The sequence below is a fragment of the Myiozetetes cayanensis genome, unplaced genomic scaffold (assembly GCF_022539395.1).
Source record: "Myiozetetes cayanensis isolate MyiCay16 unplaced genomic scaffold, myiCay2020 scf15, whole genome shotgun sequence".
NCBI classification, from domain to species: Eukaryota; Metazoa; Chordata; class Aves; order Passeriformes; family Tyrannidae; genus Myiozetetes; species Myiozetetes cayanensis.
This window is the reverse complement of record NW_026087159.1, coordinates 8,358,798-8,383,932: the sequence shown is the minus strand read 5'-3', so window position 1 is coordinate 8,383,932 and position 25,135 is coordinate 8,358,798.

The following is a 25,135-nucleotide window of genomic DNA, read 5'->3' as shown; positions in this document are numbered from 1 at the left end:
ATTTCCATTATTACACATAATGTTTTACAGAGATGCACATGGATCACAATAACATGGTAAAGAACAAATACTTTTTGCCTGAGGTGGGTAAATTGCATGTAAATCACCAAGATGTTCAATTCATATTCATTTTTACCATATTTGCTATCAACTTTTACCAGCAGAACTATTTTTACCACTGGTTTGGACCTCATCCTGCTGAGTGCTAATGTCTGCTGTAGTGGGGTATAGGAATCTCACATTCCTCACCAGACTTCGGTAAAGGACTCATAGTTTGAAGACAAGAGCATTTATTATTTACTTTTTAACATATTTCCCTGTGTATCATGCCCTACTGAATGTAGCAACGGCTGGGATGATTGACAGAAGCCATCAATACCAACGGGGCACAATACAGTGAACACACCATTGCAAAACTGTAATTTTGAAGGCTAACCTTCAATTTCAGAAAAACATCTTCCAATAACAAAGCCATTACTGCAGGTTATACTTTTTACAATCTGAAATTTCTACATTAAATTAAAGAATTGCCCATGACTGACAGCTACACTTGGATTCGTACCGACAGCACATAGGACATATTTCTTGTTTCTCTATGCTCTAAATTTCCAAACTATCTTAACACTTTAAAACCAACTCATGTAAATTTTCAAGGTTTTAAACACTGCAAATATTTGTTTCCCAGATGAAGTAGGTGGCAAATGTACTGGCATGTTTTTCAACCCATGCCACTGCAGCCCAGAGCTAATTCATATCATTGCCTTCAGCTTTAGTGGAGCTTAACTGGGGTAGCACAGACAGGATCACTCTAGAGGTTGCTCAGCAAGTGCTACATTTACACTGATGGTCGTAACTGTGGGATTTCTGGTCAGTGTGCTCTAGCAATTCAACACAGGGCTTCTCTGTGGTGCTTGGCATGATGGCAAGGGGCTCTCTTATACAAGTGGGTCAGGAAGGACCAGCAATTCAGCCCAGATGCACTAAAATGTGGCACCAGAGCAAGAAGCAGCCAGTGTGAAATGGGCAAACTGCAGTCCCACTGGGTGTCTAAACCTAAAAGTTTTCTTGCCACTGTCCCCATTAAAAGTCCTTTATAGTAGTCCCAGAAATATTCAGCCTGAGCCCAGAGAACCAGCTGAATTCTCAACCCAGCCCTCAGGGCAGTCCTCACACACAAACATTTCCTAGCTCCTCCTGCACCTCTCCAAGGCAGCCCACTGATGAAGAGACTCAGCCCAGACATTTGATTTGCTCCTTCAGGTGACCACCTGACCTCTGTTTTGTTTCAATAGGTTGAATCAATCAACCAAACCTTGGCAGAGCAACAAAAAGCAGCACAAGTGTTAATTAAACTTTGTTATTTTCAGTATAGAATTCGGCTTGAAGGAACCCAGTCTTTTAAAACAACAGAAAAGTTCAAGAAGTAATAAATTCAAAAAACCTCTCTTGCTGCATTGTGAAAGACTGATAGGAATTGCATACCTAAAATAATCAAGGAAAGGGACTTTGATCTCCCAAACCTGAAATTAGCCCAGATTGCTGCTTTTGTACTTGCAAGTTCAGTGAGGAAATAACCTGAGAGGAAGAGAAAGTTTCTGGCAAGGCTTTGCTGGCTGTGCTGGCAGCAGTGGCCTGTCAGCTGGGGACCTCTTGTATCTCAGGATTGCAAAGCAAAGCACAGGGCCCAAAAACAAGGGAGCAGGACAATTTTTTTTTTTTTTTTTTTGACAAGTTTATAAAGTTTTGAGGTAAAGGCCTTGTCAGAATTTTCTGGAAATCTCCTCCAGATTTACAACGTTGTGGAATATGACTGTATTCTCTTTGGAGATTTACTGTACTGGGTTAATTGCATAGCTTAAGTTGAAATGACTGTAGGAGGATGTCAGAGAGAGACAAAAGTGAAAGGAAAATGAGATAGATTTCTTTAAGTTTTGGAGAAAGCCTGGATAAAAGCTGTAGGAGAGATCCAACAGGGAAGACTTCCTCAAAGAGCCACGCAGACATTTTCTGCAATTCAGCACAGAGGCCACTGCCTGAAGAATGCAGAACTGGCAGGTGTATGGCAAAGACAACAGGAAAAGTTATTCTTCAAAAGGAATGAAGTTCTGAGCAGTGAAAGGTGACGAGCTACATTTACAGGTTTAGGTTTCTCAGCTTTGTCAGTGTTTCAGATCAGGTTCTGCGTGCCTGGTCTCAAACAAAACCCATGTGCTTTCCTGTAACTTTTCAAAACCAAAATGGGGAAGGAAAGTAATTCTAACAGTGTCTACAAACAAAGCTCTTGAAGCTATTGTAGTGCAAAGAAACATGTAAATACAGACAATTAGAAGGAAATGCTATCGAAACAAGCAGAGACCATTAGAGAATTGTCTACAGTTACTCCCATAAGTCTCCTGATTGTAAAAGAAAATTAAACAATGTTGTATTTCAAGATTCACCCTGAAGTGATACAACTTTGATTAAAAGACTTCTATGGACACCAATGGTAAATTAGCTTCTCTTTCAACTGAAAACAATTAAGGACTTGATTGAAAATGGTATATTTTCTATGTGGCCACCAATGCCTAAAACTTATCAAGATTTTTAAAATATTTTCTGCTCTCACACACTTAAAATGAGCATAAGCCACTGTGGCTTATGAGACATACCACAGAAATTTAAAAAAATAAAGAAAACGGAAAAATCATATGGTATAAGCTCTGACACTATGAAAGAATTTGCAGAAAAACTGGTACCTTTAATCTTGGGAGAACACTGCTCTGTTTTCAAACCAATAATAATGAGGATGAATATTTACTTCCATTTGATAGTCTAATGCATTATAAAGCAAAGTTAGAGAAGATGAGTCATCACTTGATCTTCAGTGGTGTGTTGGAAAATATTTCAATCTCCCTTCTTCAAGTATAACTTCCAAAATTTACATGAGAAAAGATTCAACCACTCTCAAACACAAAGAAACATGCCCCAGGGTATCCAGAAGATTTTCATGCATCTACCCTGCATGAAGATTACAATCTATTAGAAGTTACTCTTGTACTTTAAGCATATTTACCAAGTTGAAATTTATAAGAATGGTAAAAAGAAGATGACAGAAAATGCTTAAACCCTGGATGGTTGAGGAATGCTTGTGCATGTTTCCAGTGTGCTAATCGGAGGGTTGAAACATTTACAGTGATTTCTTAAAACCAGAAAAATTTCATCTTACACAGATGACATTTCTGCCATAAGACATTTGTCAAAGGCTTACCTAAAATAAAGATGTGAATACCAACTGTTTGACCAAAAATGTAAATTTATCTAAAAGTACATTCCAATAAAACAGGGGAAAAAATTCATTCATATGTTGATTCTTAAATACCTGCCATGAGGAAATGAAGTTCCTGTAAGTGAACTCAGCTACTTTCTGTGGAGAAAAAAATCCCAGTGTTGGCCTTTCAAGTCACTGAGGGTTAAACCCGAGTCACTGTAGATGAAGCCACAGGTCAGAAAACCAGTAGCAGAGATCCAGTTGTTTGTGTAAAAGTGACAGACTGGCCTCCAAGCTGAGCTGACCACGCTGTTCCTGCTCTGACAGTGAGGCTGGAGAGCCCTCTCGGGTAACCCAACCCAGGAGAGCAGCAGAGTGATCAGACCCCAGCCCTGCTCTGCTCACCAAAGTCTGGTCACCAAAGGCACGTGTGGAGCGTCTTTGCTAAGGAAAGCAGCAGAAATTTAACACTCATTGTACTGCTGCAAGAAGCAGTCAGACAGTATTTTTCTGTTCAAGTACTGGGTGTTTGTGTTCTGGAGAAGACGACTAGTGAAGATAATCAGCACAGAGCTACAGCTCCTGTCGAGTTGAGCCAAAACCCCCCAGAGAGATGTCTCTGGTTTAGACTGGCAGTAGGATGCAGTAAGGAAGTTGTTATCTACAATTAGAGATATTCCAAATCTGACAAGCTCTGCAAAGGTCCTGTTTGCTTCATTTACACTCCTAATGTGTTTGATCCGTACTCCTGATCTGTGAGCAGATATTGGCACTAGGTAGAAATAACAGTAATTCTCACTGGAGTAAAGCACAGAATGTTTGTCTCCTCTTGCCATCCTGCAGCATTCATGAGATGTAGAGATTTGGTACACCTATCAAAACTTACAGAAATGTGTGACAATCAATTCCTGCATTGATAAAGTACATTAGGTCATTAGGTGCCTAAAATCAGATGGAGAACAACAGGAACGAGAGGAAAGAACAAGCTGCTGAAATGCTAAGCTTAGCTGACTCAGACAGGTTCCCTGGTAACAAAAGCAGTTACATTTATAAATATGCTGCAGCCCCCACAATATGGATTATTTCCCATTGTTTTTAAAAACTGACTTCTTTAAAAATAAAGATAAAAAAAAAAGAACTTTTGCCAAGATATACAAAGAATTATTTTCTGCCCCTTTGCTCACACTGAATTATTCCAGGACTATTGACTCTGAGAAACGAATTGCTCACTGTGACCATAAAGGGAGTAAAATCTCCCCCCTACCATTAAAGTGAAGATATCCAGCTTCCACTCTCACCTTTAGGTTCCTTTTAAACAAAGCATTTCTAATAAAAATATTCTGCTTATTTAGTGCAGTATATAAAAAGGTAATAAAGTCCAAGGTTGTAGATGTTTTTACATAATTTTAATTTATAATATAATAAAAATACACAATACCTAAAGTACTGCTAAAAATGAACTTTCTTCCTCTCTACTTCAAGCTAAGTTTTAGGAACACTATTCACATTTAGATAACCCTGCATTTATTTTAACTTCTTTATAAAATAGCTATCAGACTGAACCATATCAAAATCTGACTTTTGTACAAAACTCAATCTATTTTTGATACCACTATTCTTTCATATCTGAGTCATATCAGTCACGACAGCTGTCAACATAAAGCTGTAACTCACTCTTAAGTCCTCAAATGTATATAAACTTTATTACTTGGTGGCTTAGATCCATCCATACACTGGAATCCCAGTGAATAACAGATCTTGGTTTTAGAGAGTATGTTTTAGGGCTAAGAATCCGAGCTCTAGTTACCTACCAAAGTCATGACAGAAATTAAGGGAAAGTTGTTACAAACATCAGTGATAGGTCTAGTTTGCAGGATTCCCCAGTGTTGGACAAGATTTGGTTGGGCAAGTTGCTGGGCCATCTTGTCTAGGTAATGCTTTCTTTACCCAGAGAGGCTGGACCAGATGACCCTTAAGGTCCCTTCCAACCTGGGATTCTAAGATTCTATAATTCTGTGATGTGAATTCCAACAAGAATTATCAAGCCCAATGTTAAAACAAGAAAAGAAATATCCAAACCCAGAAGAACCCTATCAGTCAAATTTCTCCTTCAACTCCTGTCTCTTTCTAAAATTAAATGACTGGCAACAAAACACAAGAATCACCAAGTCAGAGTCAAGCAACTTCATTGCCCACCTACACAATCCTTTCGTATGGAAAAGAGATTTGTTCAGTGCTTTCCCCTTCCACCTTGCACCCCACCTTTCCTCACTGCATCTCTCCCTACTCTCTTCAATTCACTGAACAAAGCAACAGTTCAGGTCCCTGAGCAACAGCTCTCACTGATTACCCAGTGCTGCTGCTTTTCTGTTTTTTCCACAGTTCTCTCAATCCAATTAATTCTATTTCTTTTCCCAGCTCAAACCCAACACCTGCCCAATCCCCAGCTCACTATTCTGCACCGTAAAGATCTCTTTTATCCTGCATACACCTATCCTCATGCTCCATGATTCTTGCAGTATTTACTTTCTGTCTGACAGCAGCTCAAGGGCACTCAGGGGCAGCAGCTCAGGCAGAGAGGGACCTGGGCAGAGCAGAGCAGGAGGAGTTTGCTTGGCAGAGGCCAGCCCAGCGTGACGGGAGCAGAGCTGAACAGTGGGATGTGGCTGCAGCTGGAGGAAGGCAGAGGCTTTCCCAGCTTTGTTCTTAGAGGCAAGAGAGTTGCTCAGGCACAGGGCAAAGTGATTACACAGTCACAGGAGAGATGTGGAGAAAGCTGGGGTGGGTGGGGAGTGGCCCAGCCTGCTGTGTCAAGCCTCACACGTGCAAGACCATTCGGTGTGGGGAAGCACCAGGTCTGCAGATGACTGGGAGCAAGAGACTGGCTTGAAGCCAGGGCTTTCAGTTTGGAGGAACTCAGGGAAGGAGGGGCAGGCTGAGAGCACCTGACTCAGGAGCACTGCTGAGCAGCCTCACTCAAGGCAGGTAACGAGCCTGCTCCTGAGGAAAAAGACTACAGGAAGATAGAGGTGTTCATGCATCAGTCTCAGGAGCAATAGGCAGCAGGACTCGTATGGAAAAACAGCCTAAATTTTAAGGCAAAAAGGTATCAGCACAGTAGGGGGAGGCCACTGACTGGTAACCCATCAGGACACTTGTGTATCCTCACACTGAAGAAGCAGAGGCCCTGGATACAGGAGCAAAGCACGTGGCGATGGAGGGAGATTGCAAATCAGCAGTTCAGATTCCAGGATCACAAGGGTGCTTAAGCATTGGGAACAGACTGCCCAGGGAAGTGTTGGAATCACTATCTCTGGAAGTGCTCAAAAACATGCAGATGTGGCACTTAGGGACACAGTTTAGTGGTAGACTTGGTAGTGCTGGGTTTAAGGTTGGATTTGATGATCTTAGAGGTCTTTTCCAACCTCAGTGATTCTGTGACTCCAAGGGAAACTGAAATGCAGCAGCAGCAGCATCTGCTGTCACAGCAAAGCCAGGTTTTGTATTGTCTACACTCACTCAACTTTTCGTCTTCCTCTCCAAACACCAAACAGTCACTTCAGTGAGCTAACTGGTGGTGGTAAACATGAAAAAATTGCTACTTTGTACAGCAATTTGTCACAAACAGCTTGTAATTATTGCAGTAAGAACATGAAGACTGAGTGAGAACAGATTGAGTGAGAAAACACTGTAGATGGTTCAAAAGAAGTACCTGAGAAACTGACACAAAATATGACAAGCTGGAACAAATCATCACGACTTCTAAATTCCATACATCTCATCAGTGATCAGAAAGAATCATGGGAATAGTTCTGGGATGATCAGAACCTTTCACTCAGACTTAAATTTGGTTTATTAAATATAAGACCAATATTTTATTAAAGTGTTACTGCTGTGAGACACCCTCCAACAAAAACATTACTCTATTCCTCGGAGAAATTAGAAAAGTCTTGCAAAATGTTCAATAAAATAGTCATTTCTGAGAAATCTCCCATTCCCACCAAGTTACTAAAGCACTGTTGGTGTGAAGCAGCAGCCAAGTTTTGCATTTAGATGTTTTCACACTTTATAACTTGGTGCTTTCTTCAAGAGTTATTCATCGTTTTGTTTTGTGTACGAGACTGTGAATTTTTAAAAAATCCGTATCATGTACTAATGAGGAAAAACTGAAAGAACAGAAAAATTAAAACACCTTCCACGGGAAAGGTTTTTGCTGTTCATAAATATTCTAGCAAAAATCCTCACTCTCTCAGGCAACAAACCCCTGAAGCTCTGGGGCACAGGCTGTGAGCCCTCAGCAGCTGAGCCTCACTGCTGCGGGTCAGAGAGGCACAGGTCAGCCCACAGCAAGAAAATCTGGCAGAGCTCTGAATGACTTTCATTTACCACATCTAATCAAAGAATTGCAAATGAATGAATGAATGGCAGCTGCTCAAAATGCAAAACACCTCTGCCCGTCCAACCTGACATTTGTAAACTGGGAATTTGCAGCCCAAAGCCTGGGACAGGCTCAGCAGCTGCTCCCAACACGGGGAGCGGACAGGGCAGGGTAAGTCCTACCCGTGCTTTTGGAGACTGGGGCAAACTGGTACTTTGCTTCACTGATTCCTCCCAACCCAGACTCGTGGTGTGGCTCCTGTGGGAGGGGATGTGAGCCAGACTCTTACTCATTCCTATTTGCAAGCATGGGTGCATGCGAGTCCAAAACTGCCTCCCAGTGAGCTATTTAGAAGAATGAGAAATATGGTTAAGGAAAATGACATTTGAGAAAGTCACAATCTGTTTGCCAGTTTTTCCTCTTCCTCTATCAATTCACAGCAAATGTCTTATTCACCGCCCGATCTTTGCCTTCTTTTTCTTCTATGTGAGCTTTCCTTTTCCTTTCAGTCTTTAGAGCATTTAAGGGACTCATTGATTTTCCTATATAACATATTAATCTTTAAATTGCTTTAATATTCACATCACTGTCAAAAGCAGAAACTCCTTTGCTGAAGTCTCTGATAGTGCCAGAAAAACTTTAAATTTAGCTCTGTATACATACATATATTTTCCCTACTTCCCACACATAAAAGCTGCACATTCCAGTTGGAAGTCCCTTTAAACTCTTTCATTACACAGGTTATTTAGTCTGGTTCTTTCCTTTCTGATTACTTTTTAACTAAATTAAACGTCTGCCTCTTGCTGTCCTTTGTACATTAGCAGGCCCATTATTGATTTTTATTATATTTCCAAGGAGAAGGTTTTGCAGCTGATTGCGATTTACACTGCAAGCAGTTCACTTCTGCTGAGAATGCCTGCTGCCTCTGAAACTGCCAAAGATGGTTCTCTCACAGCTCAGCCATGCCCAGCACTGAAGCAGGTAGGTATTCCTGCAAACATGACAGACCTTTGCAATGGGAAACAAAGAGGAATACACAAACGCTTCTCTAGCATAAAGAACACAGTGATATCACTTATTTATGAAGCACTCTTACACCACAGTAGCTCCTCGTGGAAGTTTATCATTTAGCACCTAGCTCCCTAAAGAGGTTCCTGCTTGCTCTCCAGTCTGCAGTGATGTTTGCATAAGAAAACACGTTGCTTCTTTTCCTTCACTTGCCATCAATGTAGGGAAAAGGCAGGTAAAAGGAAAGGGAGAGAATGAAGGAAACAAAAGCAGTGAATGCTCTAGATGATGTTTGGCCTTTTGGCCACCCCAGAGATGATCATGAAGGGGCTGACAAAGGATGCTCAAATCCAGAAGTATCAGGATGGTTGGTCATCAATGCAGTGTCTAGAACTACCTGCAATCACTGAAAAGGAACAATTCTCAACAACCACAGATGAGATTTTCTTTTTCAGATGTTGGGTACATCTGAACAGCAAAGCTCTACACAGCAAGTTGCTTCAGTGATAGCTCTTGTTTATGATACATTCCTACCTGAATGCTTCAGAGACCTGATTTCTCATTGATTATAGCACTTCCCACTCCTAGCAGCAGCATCAGAGCTGAGGTATCAGAGACTCAGACAAGAACAAAAAAAAAGCATCAAGTGGCAACACTGATTTTTTTTTACCCTTACATTACACTTCTCCTCAGCTACAGTTCTGAATTCCCAAAGCACTGCATAAATGGTCAAAACCAGATGAAAATGAAAACATAAATTGATGATTCAAAAAGAAAGCTGGAGAGGAGCACATTTCAAACAATAATGGTTTACAGTGGACTGAGAAAATAGCTACCATTAAAATAAATGCAAAGCCTCCTGTCAAGCCTAATAAAAAACCCAGAGAATGCAAGACAAGGTAGGAGGCTATAAATCCAGTCACTGAGAATTTACAGCATATTGCATGAATTAAGACCTCTGCATTTCTGTCAAGTATCTATGCAGTTGGATAAAAACTTATCTCAGCAACCAACTAAATGGTTTGGCAATTTAAGCCTTCACAACCTATGAGATTTACACAAGAGGATGCAAACATCTCTGTCTAAATTGATCAGCACGAATGTGGACAAATCTATTTTCTACTCTGTAAGACTAGAACCTCATTTTAATCAGGGTTATGGGTGCAATTGTGATAGTCCCAGAAATAATTGCAGTTGAATATGAGGATACTGGATGTAGTTACAAACCAACCAGCCAGGTAACAACTGTAGAGGGAGTGCAATGGCATTTACCAAAACACTACTACAGACTTCCAGCTGAGCAGCACTCAGCCTTTGGCTACAAATGGCCAGATGTCTAGCAGCCCTACAAGTGCAGGTTCTGAACAAATGCTGCCCACAAGACATGCAAATCACAATGACCACGGTATAAACAGGAAATGTAATTTTGCTTTTTCTGGAATATGAACGTGGTATCTATGCAGTTGCCCTCTCAAACATACGGCCTGTAAATACTGCTCTAAATCCCAAGGAGGTAAAAAACCCAACTAATATTTCTTCTCCTCCCTGCAGAATTTCTAGAGTGAAAACAAATTACAAAGGAACCTTTTTAACTGTTCCCCAAAACACACAGATCATCCTCCCTTCTATCACAGCAGTGACTTTGCTTCACTGTTGACTGTCCCTTTAGTGACACAGAACACAGACTGTGCCCTGAACTGCAGCAGGGAACAAACACCTGTGGCTGAGCCCATTCATTAGAGCACAATCATCAGGGAACCTCTAACATAATAGTTCTATAGCATCTTCAAAACATACCAATGAAAGAAACACTGCAGTCCATCATCATTCTCTCTTTATCCACTTCTGTTCCATTATTAGTATTCCTTTCCATCATTTCCATGTCCTCCCCAGTTTTTATTGGCATATGGGAAAATGTTCCTCTTTTCCTAGGAACTGAAAATTTGAGTCCACCTAACCCAGTGGAGTTTTGCTATGTACCCCAGATGACAATTCACATCTTTAAGTAATGTGATGTCAAAAGGTCAAAGGCATCGCTTTGCACGTACCGACCTCTATGTTAAAGTTAATCTGATCTGACGGGGGGACTGGGACATATCATGTCACATTCCACAGCAGACCTTCCTTAACTCTCTCAGCAGCCTCCCCTACCTCTCTCCAAAGCAAACTCATATTCAGATCAGCACATTTTTAACTGAACCCCCACAAGGATTGTGACCCTTGTGCCACATCCAGGCCAGAGGGACAGGAACAAAATGAAAGTACAATTTTCAAGAGTGGCCTTCAAAATGCGGCAGGTATGTTTTATAGTAATTTCTTTCACTTGGTATTTGAAATCAGTTAGAATAAACTAATCTTCAGACTTTCAATCAGAAGCATTTTAATGCCTTCTGAGCTACTACAAAGAAGAGGTCACATTCCACAGGCAGGCTTTCCTCTCCTGGAAGAATTTGCAGTGTTGCAGGGTAAAACTGTTTGCCACCTAGCTCTTACTATTTCATAAAACCTGATTCACAACACTCTGTTAGTAACCTTTATTAAAATTGCATCAGTCATTTCCCTTCAAAAGAGACGATATATGCAGTTTTTCATGCTACACCAAACACTGGAAGAACAAGATAGAGAGACACATTCGAATTTACATAAAGATTGCAAGCTGTTGTTCCAAAGTAATTCTGAAGTGGTGTGCCCTGTGTGTAGGCATTTGATCTGATCACATTTCTGCATATTGAGTGTAACATGTACAAAATCTATAATTGGAGTCTGTTTTCTGAAAAGAGATAAATGGCTTCTTTCTGTTAAAGGAGAAAATGGTACATTTCTGGACAAGGTCTTCCAGGCATTTTTTTTTTAAATGTAAATGGAGTCTTTTATTTTATCTAATACATATTTAGAATTGATAGCAATTTTAAAAAGAAACACTTAAAATACCTTCTCCATTTTAAAAAGTTTATGCTATCTTTAAAGATATCTTTTCCTTTATGATTTTTTTCTCTGCAGTGTAAACATGTATTTTACTGCTCACTTAAGGAACATTTATATGTTGGGATTGATTTGTCATTCCATACATGCCTACATCAATTTGCCACTTCTGAAAAACACCCCTATTTCGGGGGGATTCAGGCTAGGCTCAGATTTTCTTAGCACTAGCTTATGCTTTTGCTAGTCTATATACTTAAAAGACATTACTGCATTTCAGATGGAAACATCATAAGAAAACACTCCTGTACAACACTGAACTGCCCAATCAATCAATTTCCAGTGTTCTCCAGTCTACACAAGCACTGAAATTCCAGAGGAAAAATAAAGAAAAAAAATTGATGGATTTTGTTTGGGTTAAGTTTTAAGTTTTAATGTCAATTTTCTCTGGCTGGACAGATCAATTTTTCTTATGAATTGCTCATGTCCTCTCAGTTCATTTTATTCTAGAGTGCTTAGTTCCCAACAAACAGCCCACTCAAAGCATTTCACTATTTCTTCTACTCCCAAAGCAAGTTGAACATTTCCCAAGTTTGCTGCCTTTTCATGAAAAGTACAGAGGAATGAAAATCTAAAAGTAGACCTCATGTTCCCACTATAAAAGTTCAGATCACAAGTGTTATACTTCTCCAAACTCTAAACCTAACAAAGCCAAAAAAGGAAACAAATTGCCACAGCAATACAACAACAAACAAGAGTATGGAGTACCAGGAGTCTGATGTGTGAACACTTCCTACTGCAGTCTGCAGCAAAAAGGGCTCTGGCAGCACGTTGGAAAACAGTAACCCTTCAAAAAAGTAGAGTTAAAAAAAAAAAAGAAAGGACTAGAATTAGATGATTCCCAGATGAGATTGCTGTAGATCCTAAAGCTAAGCTGAGTCTACAAGGACACTGATGTAACCAAGAGTAGAAAGAAGCCATCTCTGTCTGAACTAAGAAAATGCCAGCAAACACTGAGACATTCAGTCTGCAATTTTACTAAACTCAAAGCATAACTGCATGTGAGAACTCCAGGAAAATCCTACATGAGCACAGAAGACAATGTGGGCAGAGGAGCAACACGTCAGAGTCGACGCTACACTGCATCAGCCCACCTGATGGTGGAAATGGCAAATTGCAGATGTTGACAATGGTGAGGTCTAGCTCCAAGCTGGAGCTCTTCAACCTTGACATCTACAGCCCTATTGCTGAAAGAACACGTGATCAGGACCCCACTGATACTCATCAGTCAGGAGTAAGGTGTGGGAATCCAGCAGTGCCAAACCACAGCTCCTTGCTCAGCAGTGGCACTCTGGCAGGTCATCAGCCTCAGCAGCCTCTGCTTCACCCACCACCAATCCCCTGGATCACAGCAAACCCCATCAAACAGAGGCTCCCACTCCACACATCCTCATGGTAAACCATGCTGGACTTGTGCATCCTTTTTCTGAAGTCTGCAGATGTTTTCAGGCAGCCAAACTCCACAGCTCCTCCTCTGGTTAACCATGACCTGACTTAAAATAACCCCAAACCTCCACAGCACGACAGCACATACAGAAACAGAAAGGAACCAGAGCCTCAATGGAAATGCAGACTGTTGCCAGCAGCCAGCCTTTAGTTTTTACTTTACTACCCCTACACCCAATCCTGACCCTACAGCACACTTACATAAGCCACGGTCTACCATGTTCAGAAAACTCTTGCCTTCCACAAAAATAAAATGAAATAAAATGACTGACAACACAATCCAAGAACTATTAACAACTACAGACACCAAGAGACCAAGGACCAGGCTCGTAGATCTCTGATGTCGTTTCACCAGGGACAACTGCTTTGTTCCTGTAAATCACAGCGCTCACACGGCACCTGCCCACCTGCTCCTCTACACCAGTGCAGGCACCGAATTCCAGAAAAAAGCCACTGTCTGTTCCTTCTAATGGCTACAAACAGCCTCTTCATTTCCCTGTCTGTCCTTTGAAACTGATGTGGTAAGAAGGGTGCCCTCTTGGAAAGATGGGATTTTAGGACCTTTGTTTTTCCGAGAGCAAACCAGTTCTCACCGTGTGAGATGCAGTGAGGCACCTGCTCCCCACTGCACATTCCTGGCACGGCCTATCTGTCAAATGGCTTGTTCTCACACCTCTTGGAGCTACAGTGGGGAAGAGCAAGATGCATAAAAGCAAATGGATGAATGGGAGACAGTCAGATAAATCATATGTATGTATGTGGCTGTATTATTAATATATATATACAGATAAATGTGTACACACACACAGACAAAATGGGCAAATAAAATAACAGAATGCACTTTATATTTCAAAGGATCTATTGGCAAAATTTTGCATTTGCCCTTAAATACTTTTCCTTTTCATGACTTTTTATTAAAAGTTTAAGTATGCATGTTCACAGATGATGAAGATGCTGAAAACCGGCACTTTCTCTTATTCCCATTAGTTCACAAGGTAATAACTTGGTCAAAAAAATTTCCTGGATCTTCCTAGTTCTGTCAGAAAGCCTATCTAAAATATCCCAGCCACGTGTTTTTTCTCTTCTACAAAGTCTGAAAGTATTTCTTGTTGACATAAATTGAGCTGGAAGGCAAGAGGGGCTTCAGCTCATTGGACTCCCTGGACTGACATCCCAGCACGTCTGGCTGTGTGAGCAGCTGCAGAAGAATATCCTTAAAACACAGCAAGTTTAAGCTGTTTTGTTTGCTGGGCCCAGAGGTGTGGAGGAGTAAAAAAAAAAAAAAAATTATTGTGTCTAATACATGATTTACAGACAACAGAATTGTGACAGATCCAAGCCACTCAAACTATCCAAGCAATTGCACTCAGACACGTCTTCAATAAAGAAATATTAAAAACGAGAGAAAAAGCAATCCTTTTTTGAGCTTCTCAATTAAGCTGGTATTTGAATATTGGCCTTTATTACAGCCTGTTTCCATTATTTCTGGGTGTTAAAAAGGTCTTTGTTGGCTTTGGGACTGTGATATATGAACCTCGGCTGCTCTTCACATTTGGTATCCTGTATATGCCATTCTAACTAATAGGAGAAACATGAAAATCAATATGTCTCCTCTAAGAACAAAGACTATCTAAACTGACCTATGACGTGTAGCAAAATAAATATTTCTCATCATTTTCTAAAGTGGATTCTGTATTTTTCAGCTCCACAGTAGTTTGCACATTGAAAATATCTAATATTTAGCTATTACATTTGTGGGGAATGGTAGAATAAATGAACTATGTCCACTTTAGGGCATTTTAATATCAGAGATAAATTTATATTTCCCAGCAAAACTAAGCAATAAAGCTACCAGGAACTTAATTTTGGTTGCTTCACATGCTTTAAAAAATTCAGACCTCTGGAATTTCACATTTCACAGTGAAAACTGATGAGCCATCACACAAAGACAGCAGTCACTTTCTAAGTTATAGGCTGCTAGCTATAAATTACCAAATTATATTATAAATTATGAATTCTTTTCTATTCACACAACAGGACAGAGGTCCTTCCAGTATAATAATCTAATAATAATTGATACAATCACTTTATGCATATTTGTCCTTCCAAGGTTAAAATCAGTCCTTGTCTGCTCACATTCAGAAAGCTCGCCTTGTCGTGAATTTGGGAGTGTCTGCTGGGTTCCCCATTCTCATCCAGACTGAAGAATTTTGACGGTCCATATTGCACAAATGTGAGGCCTCGTAGCTCCACCCTGCTGCCAGAGCACTGCTGCTCTGATGGGAGACAGTGAGACAGTGCCCTCCACCTCCCAGCCCCACTGAAATATTTATTTCGCTGAACATCAAGCCAGGCAGACCTGTGGCTTCTTGCTGATGAATAACACATTTGAATCTGTTTGCCAAATAGAGTCCACAAACTTCATCTGCAGACTAAGCCACGTGACATCTACTGAATATTTTTGAAGGCAGCACAGAGAAGAAATATTGGGCTCTCATCTGGTTTCTTTTGGTGTGCAGTTTCCTTGAATTCTAGGTTAAAGATTTTGGCAGCAATTTGCAAGTCTAATCAGTCAACTACACGTTAGTTGACCCAGATTCATGAAGGTACATTCGTGCATAACTCCTTCTCTGGGGAGGTTCAGAATAGATATTACCAAAAAAAATGTTTTCACTCCAGCAGGGGTCAGACAGTGGAATAGGTTGCCCAGGGAGGTGGTGAAGTCACCACCTCTGGAGGTGTGCCACTCTGGGAATGGCATCTGGATGTGGCCCTTGGGGATACGGTTTAGGGGTGATTATGGTGGTACTGGGTTGATGGTTGGACTCGATTTTGAAAGTCTCTCCCAACCTTGATGATTACAGGCTAGAGGTCTACATCCAGAAAATATCTTCCCAGGAACAACTCTGAACTACTTAGAAAGAAAAACTTTAAAAAATGAACTCAAAAAAATTAACAGGCCAAATTCAAGAAATAATTACTTTCATCCACTTCTTAGAGAAAAAATTTCATTAGTTCACAATTCTACAGATACAACAGGCCAGAAGAGGAGTAAAGATGCCCAGAAATCAAATCATGCTGTACACACATGGGAAGAAGACAATGTTCCAGCTTCTACATTTCAGCACAAAAGAACAAATGAAAAAGCATTTGCCAACAATTTGTATGCCAAAAATGAGAAGCCATAATTATAGGATTGCAAAGTTCTATGTATGTACCAGAGGGAAGAAGAAAAAGGTAAATCTTCAGCTTGCTTCATATATTAGTTCTTCAATAAATGGACCTATTTAAAGAACATCATTGTTCTGTTTTGCTGAAGAAAAGCAGTCGACTGCTTTCTATAATTACAACCAAAGAAAAATGTTATCCCCCATTTCCAAAGCAAAGCCATATGAAGAGCAGTAAAACCCTGACAGAAATCTTCCCCGTGAGTTCTTTCAAGGGCATAGGCTAAAGATTAGCATTTATCTGAAGACACTCAGAGAAAAGGGTGCTTTCATCTGAGCATTGCAGGTCAGATTCTTACTAATAAACATGCACCTGACATGCTGTGCCCTGTAATCTTCCCTCCACCCCACACTGCAGCCCTCGTTTTACATCTCTGCCCATTCATGGATAGGCTGGAGGGAAATTGAAATCCTTTGCTTCATTCTTAAAAAGCTTCTAATTACATATTTCAGCCCAAACCCTTTCTGCCACATGTACCTCCTTCAACAAACGTTGCTCCTCCACACTTCACCTCACATCTCTGCCTCCTCCATTTGAGACAATCCTATGCTGGAACTAAATTAAGAACTTGAAAAAATGCAAATGAAGTAGGCAGAAAATGATTTATTGCAGTACCAAGAATTTAAACTAATAGAACAATACAGCACTTTTTGATCAGTCTACAATGCCCCACAGGCAGTTTTATTTAAATCAAAGTGTTATCTAAAATAAGATGAAGAAAAAGTAATTCAAAAGTATATTCTAGAAATATTTTAAATTGGCTTTGTAGAGACACAAGGGTACTTGCTTTCTGCTGCATTAATACTGATGGGCTGATATGGTATCTGCAGAAGTCAGGCAATTAGAGCACTAAGGGAGAGTGCTCACAGGACTCATTGAACTGTAGCATAGTTAGAAAAACAATATAAAATAGTCTGAGATGAGAGAAGTTTAAATAGTCAAGATACTTATACGCAGAATGATTGTTGATGCTTGTAATCAAGATTTCTAAAGACTTCACTAATCAGATGCTTTAAAGCTAAATAATTGAATACATGCTGCCACGTTATTAAATTATCTTCCTAAAATAGAGAATTGTTTATTCCATTCAATGAAATCTGCACCCTGCTTAAAGCTGGGGCCTCCCAACAACTCATTCAAAATACAGTAGGCTAAAAAAAACCCATCAGAACCCATATCAACCAGTCTAGAACAGACCTGCATCTGCTCCAACACACAGCAAAGTTTTCTGGGGCTTTGAGGGTAACATTCAGTGGTTTTGCAACAGTAGAATTCCTCAGATAATATTTGGGTTCTCTTGTATGGGTGCTTCCTTTTCCAAAGGACCATTATTTACAAGGAAGAAAAATAACATTTCTACTGCAGCTTTAGTCCTTCTCTAACTCCACAGTTATTCTACAGGCAGGTATGAGGATAGTCCTTGTTTCAAACATGAAGAGTCTCCATGACTAAAAGAGCAGATCCCCAGCAGGTACCTTGTCTTATTTACTGCTTCACTGAAATAAGAGTCCTGCCACAGATACACTGCACCAAGAGAAGGAGTTTGCATTGATTCTCAGAGAAATGAAATGTAAAAAATGATGCACTTATTCCTGGGTGCACCACAGCTCTAACTATACCCAGTTTTACCCAGGGCAAACAAGCATCCTAACTCCTGCAGTTGTCTAGATTTGGGATCATCTCCCTGCCTTGCTGCATCAGCCCCTCCTTACACAGCAAGGCCTGAGCAGTGACCTCCCTGTGATGTCCCTCGGGCTCAGGGGCACAGAAAGCAGCTGTTAGCCTGTCCAGCCCTGCTCTGAGCACAGGCTGTGTGGCACATGTGCCACTGACCACCTCCCTGGCACGGAGAGGTCAGCCCAGCCATGCCTGCAGGGTACACTGGGGACAGAATTACCGTGCTGCCCCTAACTTTACTTCAGATTTATTTAAGCGTTTGCACCAGAGCTGAGCCTTGAACTAATACAGCACAGGTCTCTTCTCCAGCTCCTTTCACTACTGGGCCATCAGTAAACATTAACACAACCCCCATCACAACCAGCCAGGCAGACATAAACCACAAAACACACCATCCAACCAACCAAATGAAAACAAACACAAAACCCCAAGCAAATAAAAGACTCCAAACAAAAACTAACAAAAAAGAGGAAAAAAAGGGAAAAAAAAAAAAAAGAAAAGTATAGCCTGATTCTTCTGGTAGTAAGGCTTTTTTAGCTTGTACTTCTTTCCCAGATGCCTTAATATTGTTCAAAAAGAGCCAGAAATCAAAATATATTTGGTCAGTAACTGTGATAACTTATTAATACTGAAAGATGAAGAAACTAGAAAAAGAGACACTTGACAAATGAAGAAACCTTAAATCAGGATTGTAAATTGAACACCTGCAGATGTGAGTTCTGATGTACAAATTTGCTCCCCAGCTCTCCTTTACTCTGCTTACTCATAGGCAGACCCTCTCAGGGAAGGATGTAACTAAAATCCTTTTCTCTCTCATCTCTCCAAGAAATGCAACTCAAGTACAGGAAATCGTTACCTGGAGCGGAATTTCAGGGAATCAGATAACAACTCTGGTACTCATCTCCCTCTTGCCAGAACTTTTTAAAAAGTCCACTAAGGTAAAAACACTCAGCTCAGGACCTCTTACATCACACTCTTTTGGATCACTACCTACACCACAAGGGAGTTAAATCCTAATAGGACATCAAAAATTAGGTGATAGAATTTCACATAAACTTATTACCAAAGAGCCAAGTTCATCATCTTACCCTTCAGGTGTGAGCAGAGATTTGCAGCAGGACTGATGCAGCTGTTGAATCCCTCAGTTCCTTATGCAAGGAGTGCCCCATTATCCAGCTTCTTTAAAGAACCCTTTTTTTGAGCCTACAATGACAAACAAATAAACAACTCAAATCAGACAACGTGGTTGAAAGCATTGCTGAGAGACACACAGAGCACCTTACACATGTAAAAGGGTATTAAATCACCACAGGGGTAAAACCCTCTCCCCTGCCCAGAGTGCCTTACAGGCATTCCTGGGTGGGAAGTACATTTGGTGGAGCTGATTGATGTCTGAAACTACATCCAAGCTGTTGTGACACACAAACCTGAACAGGACAGCTCACGACTGGCTGCTGACTGAGACCAGAGAACAGCAGGGCAGCAATGAGTTAGGGGTGAATGATCCCCAACCTCCCTTTCTAACACCTGATTAAATTATTCTTTAATCAAATTGTTCTCTGCTGAGTAGCAATTACAGAGTAATGTGTGTGTTTATCAGCTATTGCAGGTCAAATAGGTGCCATGAAGATATCGTGGCTGCCACTGAGATATTGTTTCCCTAAAATGCAGCATCACTTAAATATTTATGAGCCACCTTTCTCTGAACCTTGGTTTGCAACTGTAAAAGTGTTCTTGAAAACAATGCACCCACTTATGGAATACAGTCAGTTGTGTCTTGGGATATGAGATCAACAACATGCAAAATGTCACATTTTGTCTTAAGCTTTTCCTTCTGGTAGTAAATGAATAGAGATTGTCTTTAGGTCACATATTTCCAAAGTAATAATTTGGTGACTTTTCATTGCTCTGAAACAAAGTAGTAGCTTTCAGTATCCCACTGCATGGACAAGGGTTTATCTTATAAAATTTAGCATCCCACCCAGCAGCAGCTGTGGAAGTTGGTCTGGAGAGACAAAAGGCTGAAAAACCTTTGCTGCCTAGCAGAAATCGTTCTTCCTGAAAAGAATTGGAGATTTTAGCAGGAAAATAGGCAAGATACAGGGAAGTCCCACACTATTCATGATATAGTTGTTCTTTTTTTCTTCTGAAAGCATCATATTAACTAAAAAAGTTACCTCTTTTCAAGATATCTGATAACACATTTTCCATTAAATTCTAAATTACACTAAAAAAAACCCAACAAAAAACCCCCAAGAAATCCCACCTTAAAACCTGTCTCCCAAACCAAAAAACCTCTACAATAAGGCAAAACAACTAAAATCTTAGACGAAATTATGCAGATTCAAAGGAAAACTTGTCCATTTTTTTCTTCCTTCCTCATTTCCAATAAAATATTTGCCCTTAGAATCAAAATTCAAATATTCTTATGAGAAGAAATGCAGGTGGTTCTTACAACAAGCAGATGTTACAAATGAAGTTCTGAAACAATTTCTTTTAGTACCATATGATAGAAATTGCCTAACAAACTGCTTGCCTGTGCAGTATGAGTGCAAGGAAGCACTGCCTAAATTTATGCACTGGCCTTTTTTCAAACACTTTTTTTTTTTTTTGTGGATGCATAGTTTGCTCTTTTGATTATCCCTTGTTTTATCAATTGTCTTCCCACAGGTTTAATTCTCTCTCAGGGCTGTAATGTCAGTAAAGTCACCTAGATGCTGAAAGTGCGAGAAAACTTTGACATTTAGAAGCCAGCTAATTATTTTGCTTTAGTAAATGTTCTGAAAGGTTGCAGAAATTAGCATCTTTCAGTACAAAGAAGCCAGTGGTCTGGACAAGGAAGAGAAACATAATGCACTGTAAAACGAGGCAAATGTTTATCCTTTGTAATGGGATATTTGATTTTCAAAAATCGCTAAAATAGGAAAAGAAATCTTCCATTATTTTTATGGAAGAGTTTTGTGGTCTAAGCACTGTTCTCTTGACTCTATCAATATACAAAGCACTGAGGCAGCTACTGATCCATCTGAAAGTTGTATCATTCCAGCCCAATTCAGAATGCTCCATCTGACTGGACTACTATCATACAGTCATGTTAGACCAAACTAAACTGATTTCATACCTAGGGTATTACCATGGGATTTTAAGATGATCCTTTCTTTGATTTTTATTTTCAAGTAGAAGTGTTCAAAATGTTGAGAGATTGTTTCCAGAGAAGAAAAATTGACTCTCTCCTCAGTGTTGAAATTGATTTGAATCAGTCAGATTCTAGAAGTTCACATTTTATTTTTACAGGCTTGATGCTGCCATGTGCATACAAAGTAATTGATTCAGTGGATTTCTGTGCTCTAAAATCTTACAAATTGCTGGATTAAGTCAATATTCATGTCAGATGCAGTATGGAAGAGTAAAATAAATATGTATACTGTAAGCTATTGCTCAAAGGATGCTGAAACAGAAAAGAATAAGTGGAGGAGACCAATACAAATGTCTCCTCACAGGGTCAATGCTTATCAAAACCTCAAAGTAAAGGGGAAATACCCTTGAATATAACTTTATGTATCTGTAAACACTTTAATAATTGTTACCCTACAACAAAGCAATTGAATCATTAGGCACCTTTTGCCTAATTTCCCATTGTGGGTCAGCAGTTGTCAACCTCTGCATTCCAGCTTTCAAGTCAAGAATATATTCTGAACAGAGGAAGTGAAATCATTCCCAAATCATACCTATAAAGCAAATGTTCTGCTTCAGGAGAGACCCCATTCTATATTTTTAAAGAAAATATTAAAGCCCATCCACGAAGATCACTTATAAATCAGATAATTTATAAACTCGCATCTGCAGGACCCAGATTTTTGACTGTCTGATCCTGAGGGACTCTTTATCACACAGGTACATGCAAAGCAAACTGCCCAGCAACCCAGCCTTGGGTCTGAAGGCGTGAATGACATGAGTAGCCTTAACTTCTCAACTGGGTAATTTGTATCAGTGAAGGAAAAACATTAAAATAATAAAAGCACACCCATGAACCCACAGACTTTGACCCACAGTTGTCAGGGTGCAACCAGCATTCACTCTTACACCCTGCTGCTGAACAAAGGAATACAGTTTCTCTTTATTTGCTGCCACCAGAACAAGAACCCAAAAGTGTGGTCAATGGCAGTGCAAACCTAATTTAATGAACTAAAAGTTCAGCTGGTCATCCCCAGCCAGTGGGGACAGATGCCCAGGGCAGACGCAGTGAGTTACCCCTCAGCACATGGGGAGCCTGAACAGCTGGACAGATGCTGACATTTCACGGAGAAAGTAAATCAGATATCCCACAGAGTAAGGACCAGAGGCAACATGTACCCTCACTTAATTTAAGAATCAGTCCTTTGTGGAGAAACATTGTAGGCTGTAAGCATTTCAGGAAGCAGTGGGGCCCAGTGACAAAGTACCGAGCATTCTCTAACCAGCCTGGGAAAGGGCTGAAGCAGAACTATTTTGAAATGAGAGTATTCCCTACTGACTTTCCTCTCCAAAGCTGAGACTTTAATCAGGATCACAGCAATTCACATAGAAAGAATTTAGATATTGCTTGTCTGACTTTTACTTTGGCAAACAAAAAGAAAACCAAAAACAAACTCTGAGCAACTGAGCTGACTTCTGTCATCTGCATCAATTCAAGGGCAAAGCTGTCTTTCTGGAGTTGTAATCATTGTACAAAGGTAGAGATCAGATTTGTTGTCTTCACTGAGCATGTTAAATGGCAGATTTTATCTGGGCTGTAACAGCAATTGCTCTCACCCTGCAAGACAAAAGATGCTTCCTGAAAGAAAGGACCTGCTTTCCCCAAAAATGAGACCTTCGCTAACAAAAAGGAGAATATCCTCAATGATGTTCTCTTTCTGGTTTGCCTCTCTTAGTATTGGAATCCTTATTTCAATGTTCTTACAGTCAACTTTACTCAGATCAACTTTACCCAGATTTGCAGCATTACAAAGATGCAAATTCAGTGTTGACATGTCCAAACCCTGTCTCCAGGTGTCTGCAGGTGACTCCACAGGAAGCTCAGATGTGCAGTCCCTGTACCTGTGTGTACCTGCACCAACATGTTCAGAGCAAGACTTTAACACAGCAGATTGGACAGAGAAGTTTTGCTCTTCAATACCTCTAATTAGACAGTGGAAATGAAGCCTGACCTTCTGCAATGGAAGTGCCAGGAAGAGTTAAATAAGATGTCAAGTATAGAAGAGTCTATTCTAGACTCATGTTGATTTATAATTTGGGGGGAGTGAGCAGTAGATAAGCACTCAGTCACTCCAGGGCACAGCTGTCTTTTCTAGAAATCCTTTGTTCTAGAATTCCAGTGGGAGATTTTCCCTGAGATTAGGCTTTTAGGTATGACAACCAGTGCTTCCTACTTTCACTTGAGTCAGAAAAGCTAATATGCAAATCGTCAGAAATTAAATCCAAATCATTGACAAATGACTGTTTCTGAGAAACTTAAAGTGAGTTCATTCTCCAGAAAATAAGCTGCTGAGTGCTAATCTACTGCTTTAAAAGACCAGCCTACCCAGGCAAAGTAGGAGGATGTCATTAATAAAACACTAGCATTTTGGTTTTTCTTTAAAGAATGTGCTCAGAGCTCAAGAACATCTCTTTAAATCCCTGTAGCAGAGGTGGGTCATAAAATCCCACTTGCCTGGAAAGAACACAACAGCTTCCTACTTTCTTAATTCAAGGCAGAAGCCACAGGAGGACAAAAATCTCCCCAAAGCCTGGTCAATATAAAGGCACAAAAGAGTAAAAAAAAATTAAATAATAAAAACTATGCTTTATTCCATGGGTGTTCAACTTCATGATACACTTAAGGAAAGGGATTTCTAAGTCCTCATAAAAATAAATGCATTCAGGAAAAGCTTTTCTGACACATATGAGAACTAAGACATAAGTTTTATATAGATGTAAGACTACATTTGATAAACCACTGGAATCATGGAATACAGGGTTACTAACTACTAACTCAGTCTTCTATATGTGCCACACTGTGGTACACAGGGTCTTTGAGTCAACCTCAGAAATGAAAAGTATGCAAACATCTTATTTGCTTGTCTTTAAGTTTGCAGTGAAAATGAGGGCTGGCTGAAGAGCTACATTGAGGCCAAATGGCAAGTGGAGAAAAGCAGAAAAATGAAGAGAGACAGGAAAACAGCCCAAAGATCATGTGAGGAATGAGGGCTGCCAGGTTAAACATGCCCACTCAGAAACTGGGCCTGAGAAATCAGGTTAAAAATGAAAAATTACATGACAGGATCATGTAATGTGTGCAACTCTGGTCCCCTCTCACTTCAGTACTATTTCAGAAATTATATAGAAGGTCTGGAAACGGTTCAGGAAAACATGACAGGGATGGGTAAAGTTAGGAACGGATGCTAAACCTGTCAGAGAGAAAGGGACCACCCAGGAAGAAGTCTGCAAGGTCATTAGTGGTGTAGAGCAGATTTCAATTGAACATCAAAAAAAAATTAAAAAAAGAGGTGAGGAATTTCAGACACACACAAAAGTTCACTTGTATTTTGATTTTGCAAGCCTTTACTGCAGAAGATAAAGTTGCTGAAAAAGTACCTGGGCTCAAGGGAAATTGGGAGAAGTTCATGAAAGAGCAGTCTCCTAGGGCTACTGAGTGCAATGTCCCTACCCTTTTGCCTAGAAAATTCTTCCACTGACAAGTTTGGAAGCTGAGAAAATATTTAGGGAGATATTACAGTGTATTGGCTCTGTTGAGCACTTTTCTCCCAGTCATTCACTTTGGCTACTGCCAGAACCAGGACACCGGGCAAGGCAGACAGCTGGTGAAAGCACAAGCTTTGTTGTATTTATTTAAATAGATACAACTGGTGAAAATTGTCATCATGACTATTTTATGGTAAATTTGGAGTAGCAGAGTGATTTGGGAGCTGATCCTAATTTTCTTTCAGCTCAGAATATTTGGCATAAGTTCCTTGACTCCTTTCAGCCAGCCCATTTCAACTGGGTACTGGATGACTCCACTTTAACTGAATTGTTGCCTGGTTGCTGAGTCACAATCTATTAAAACGACCAAAGATTTTTCAAAAAATGATAAAAAATTAAGAGTCCTCTCCCAGCAAGCTTCTAACAAAGTTGCTTTGAGGAAGGGCTTTTCA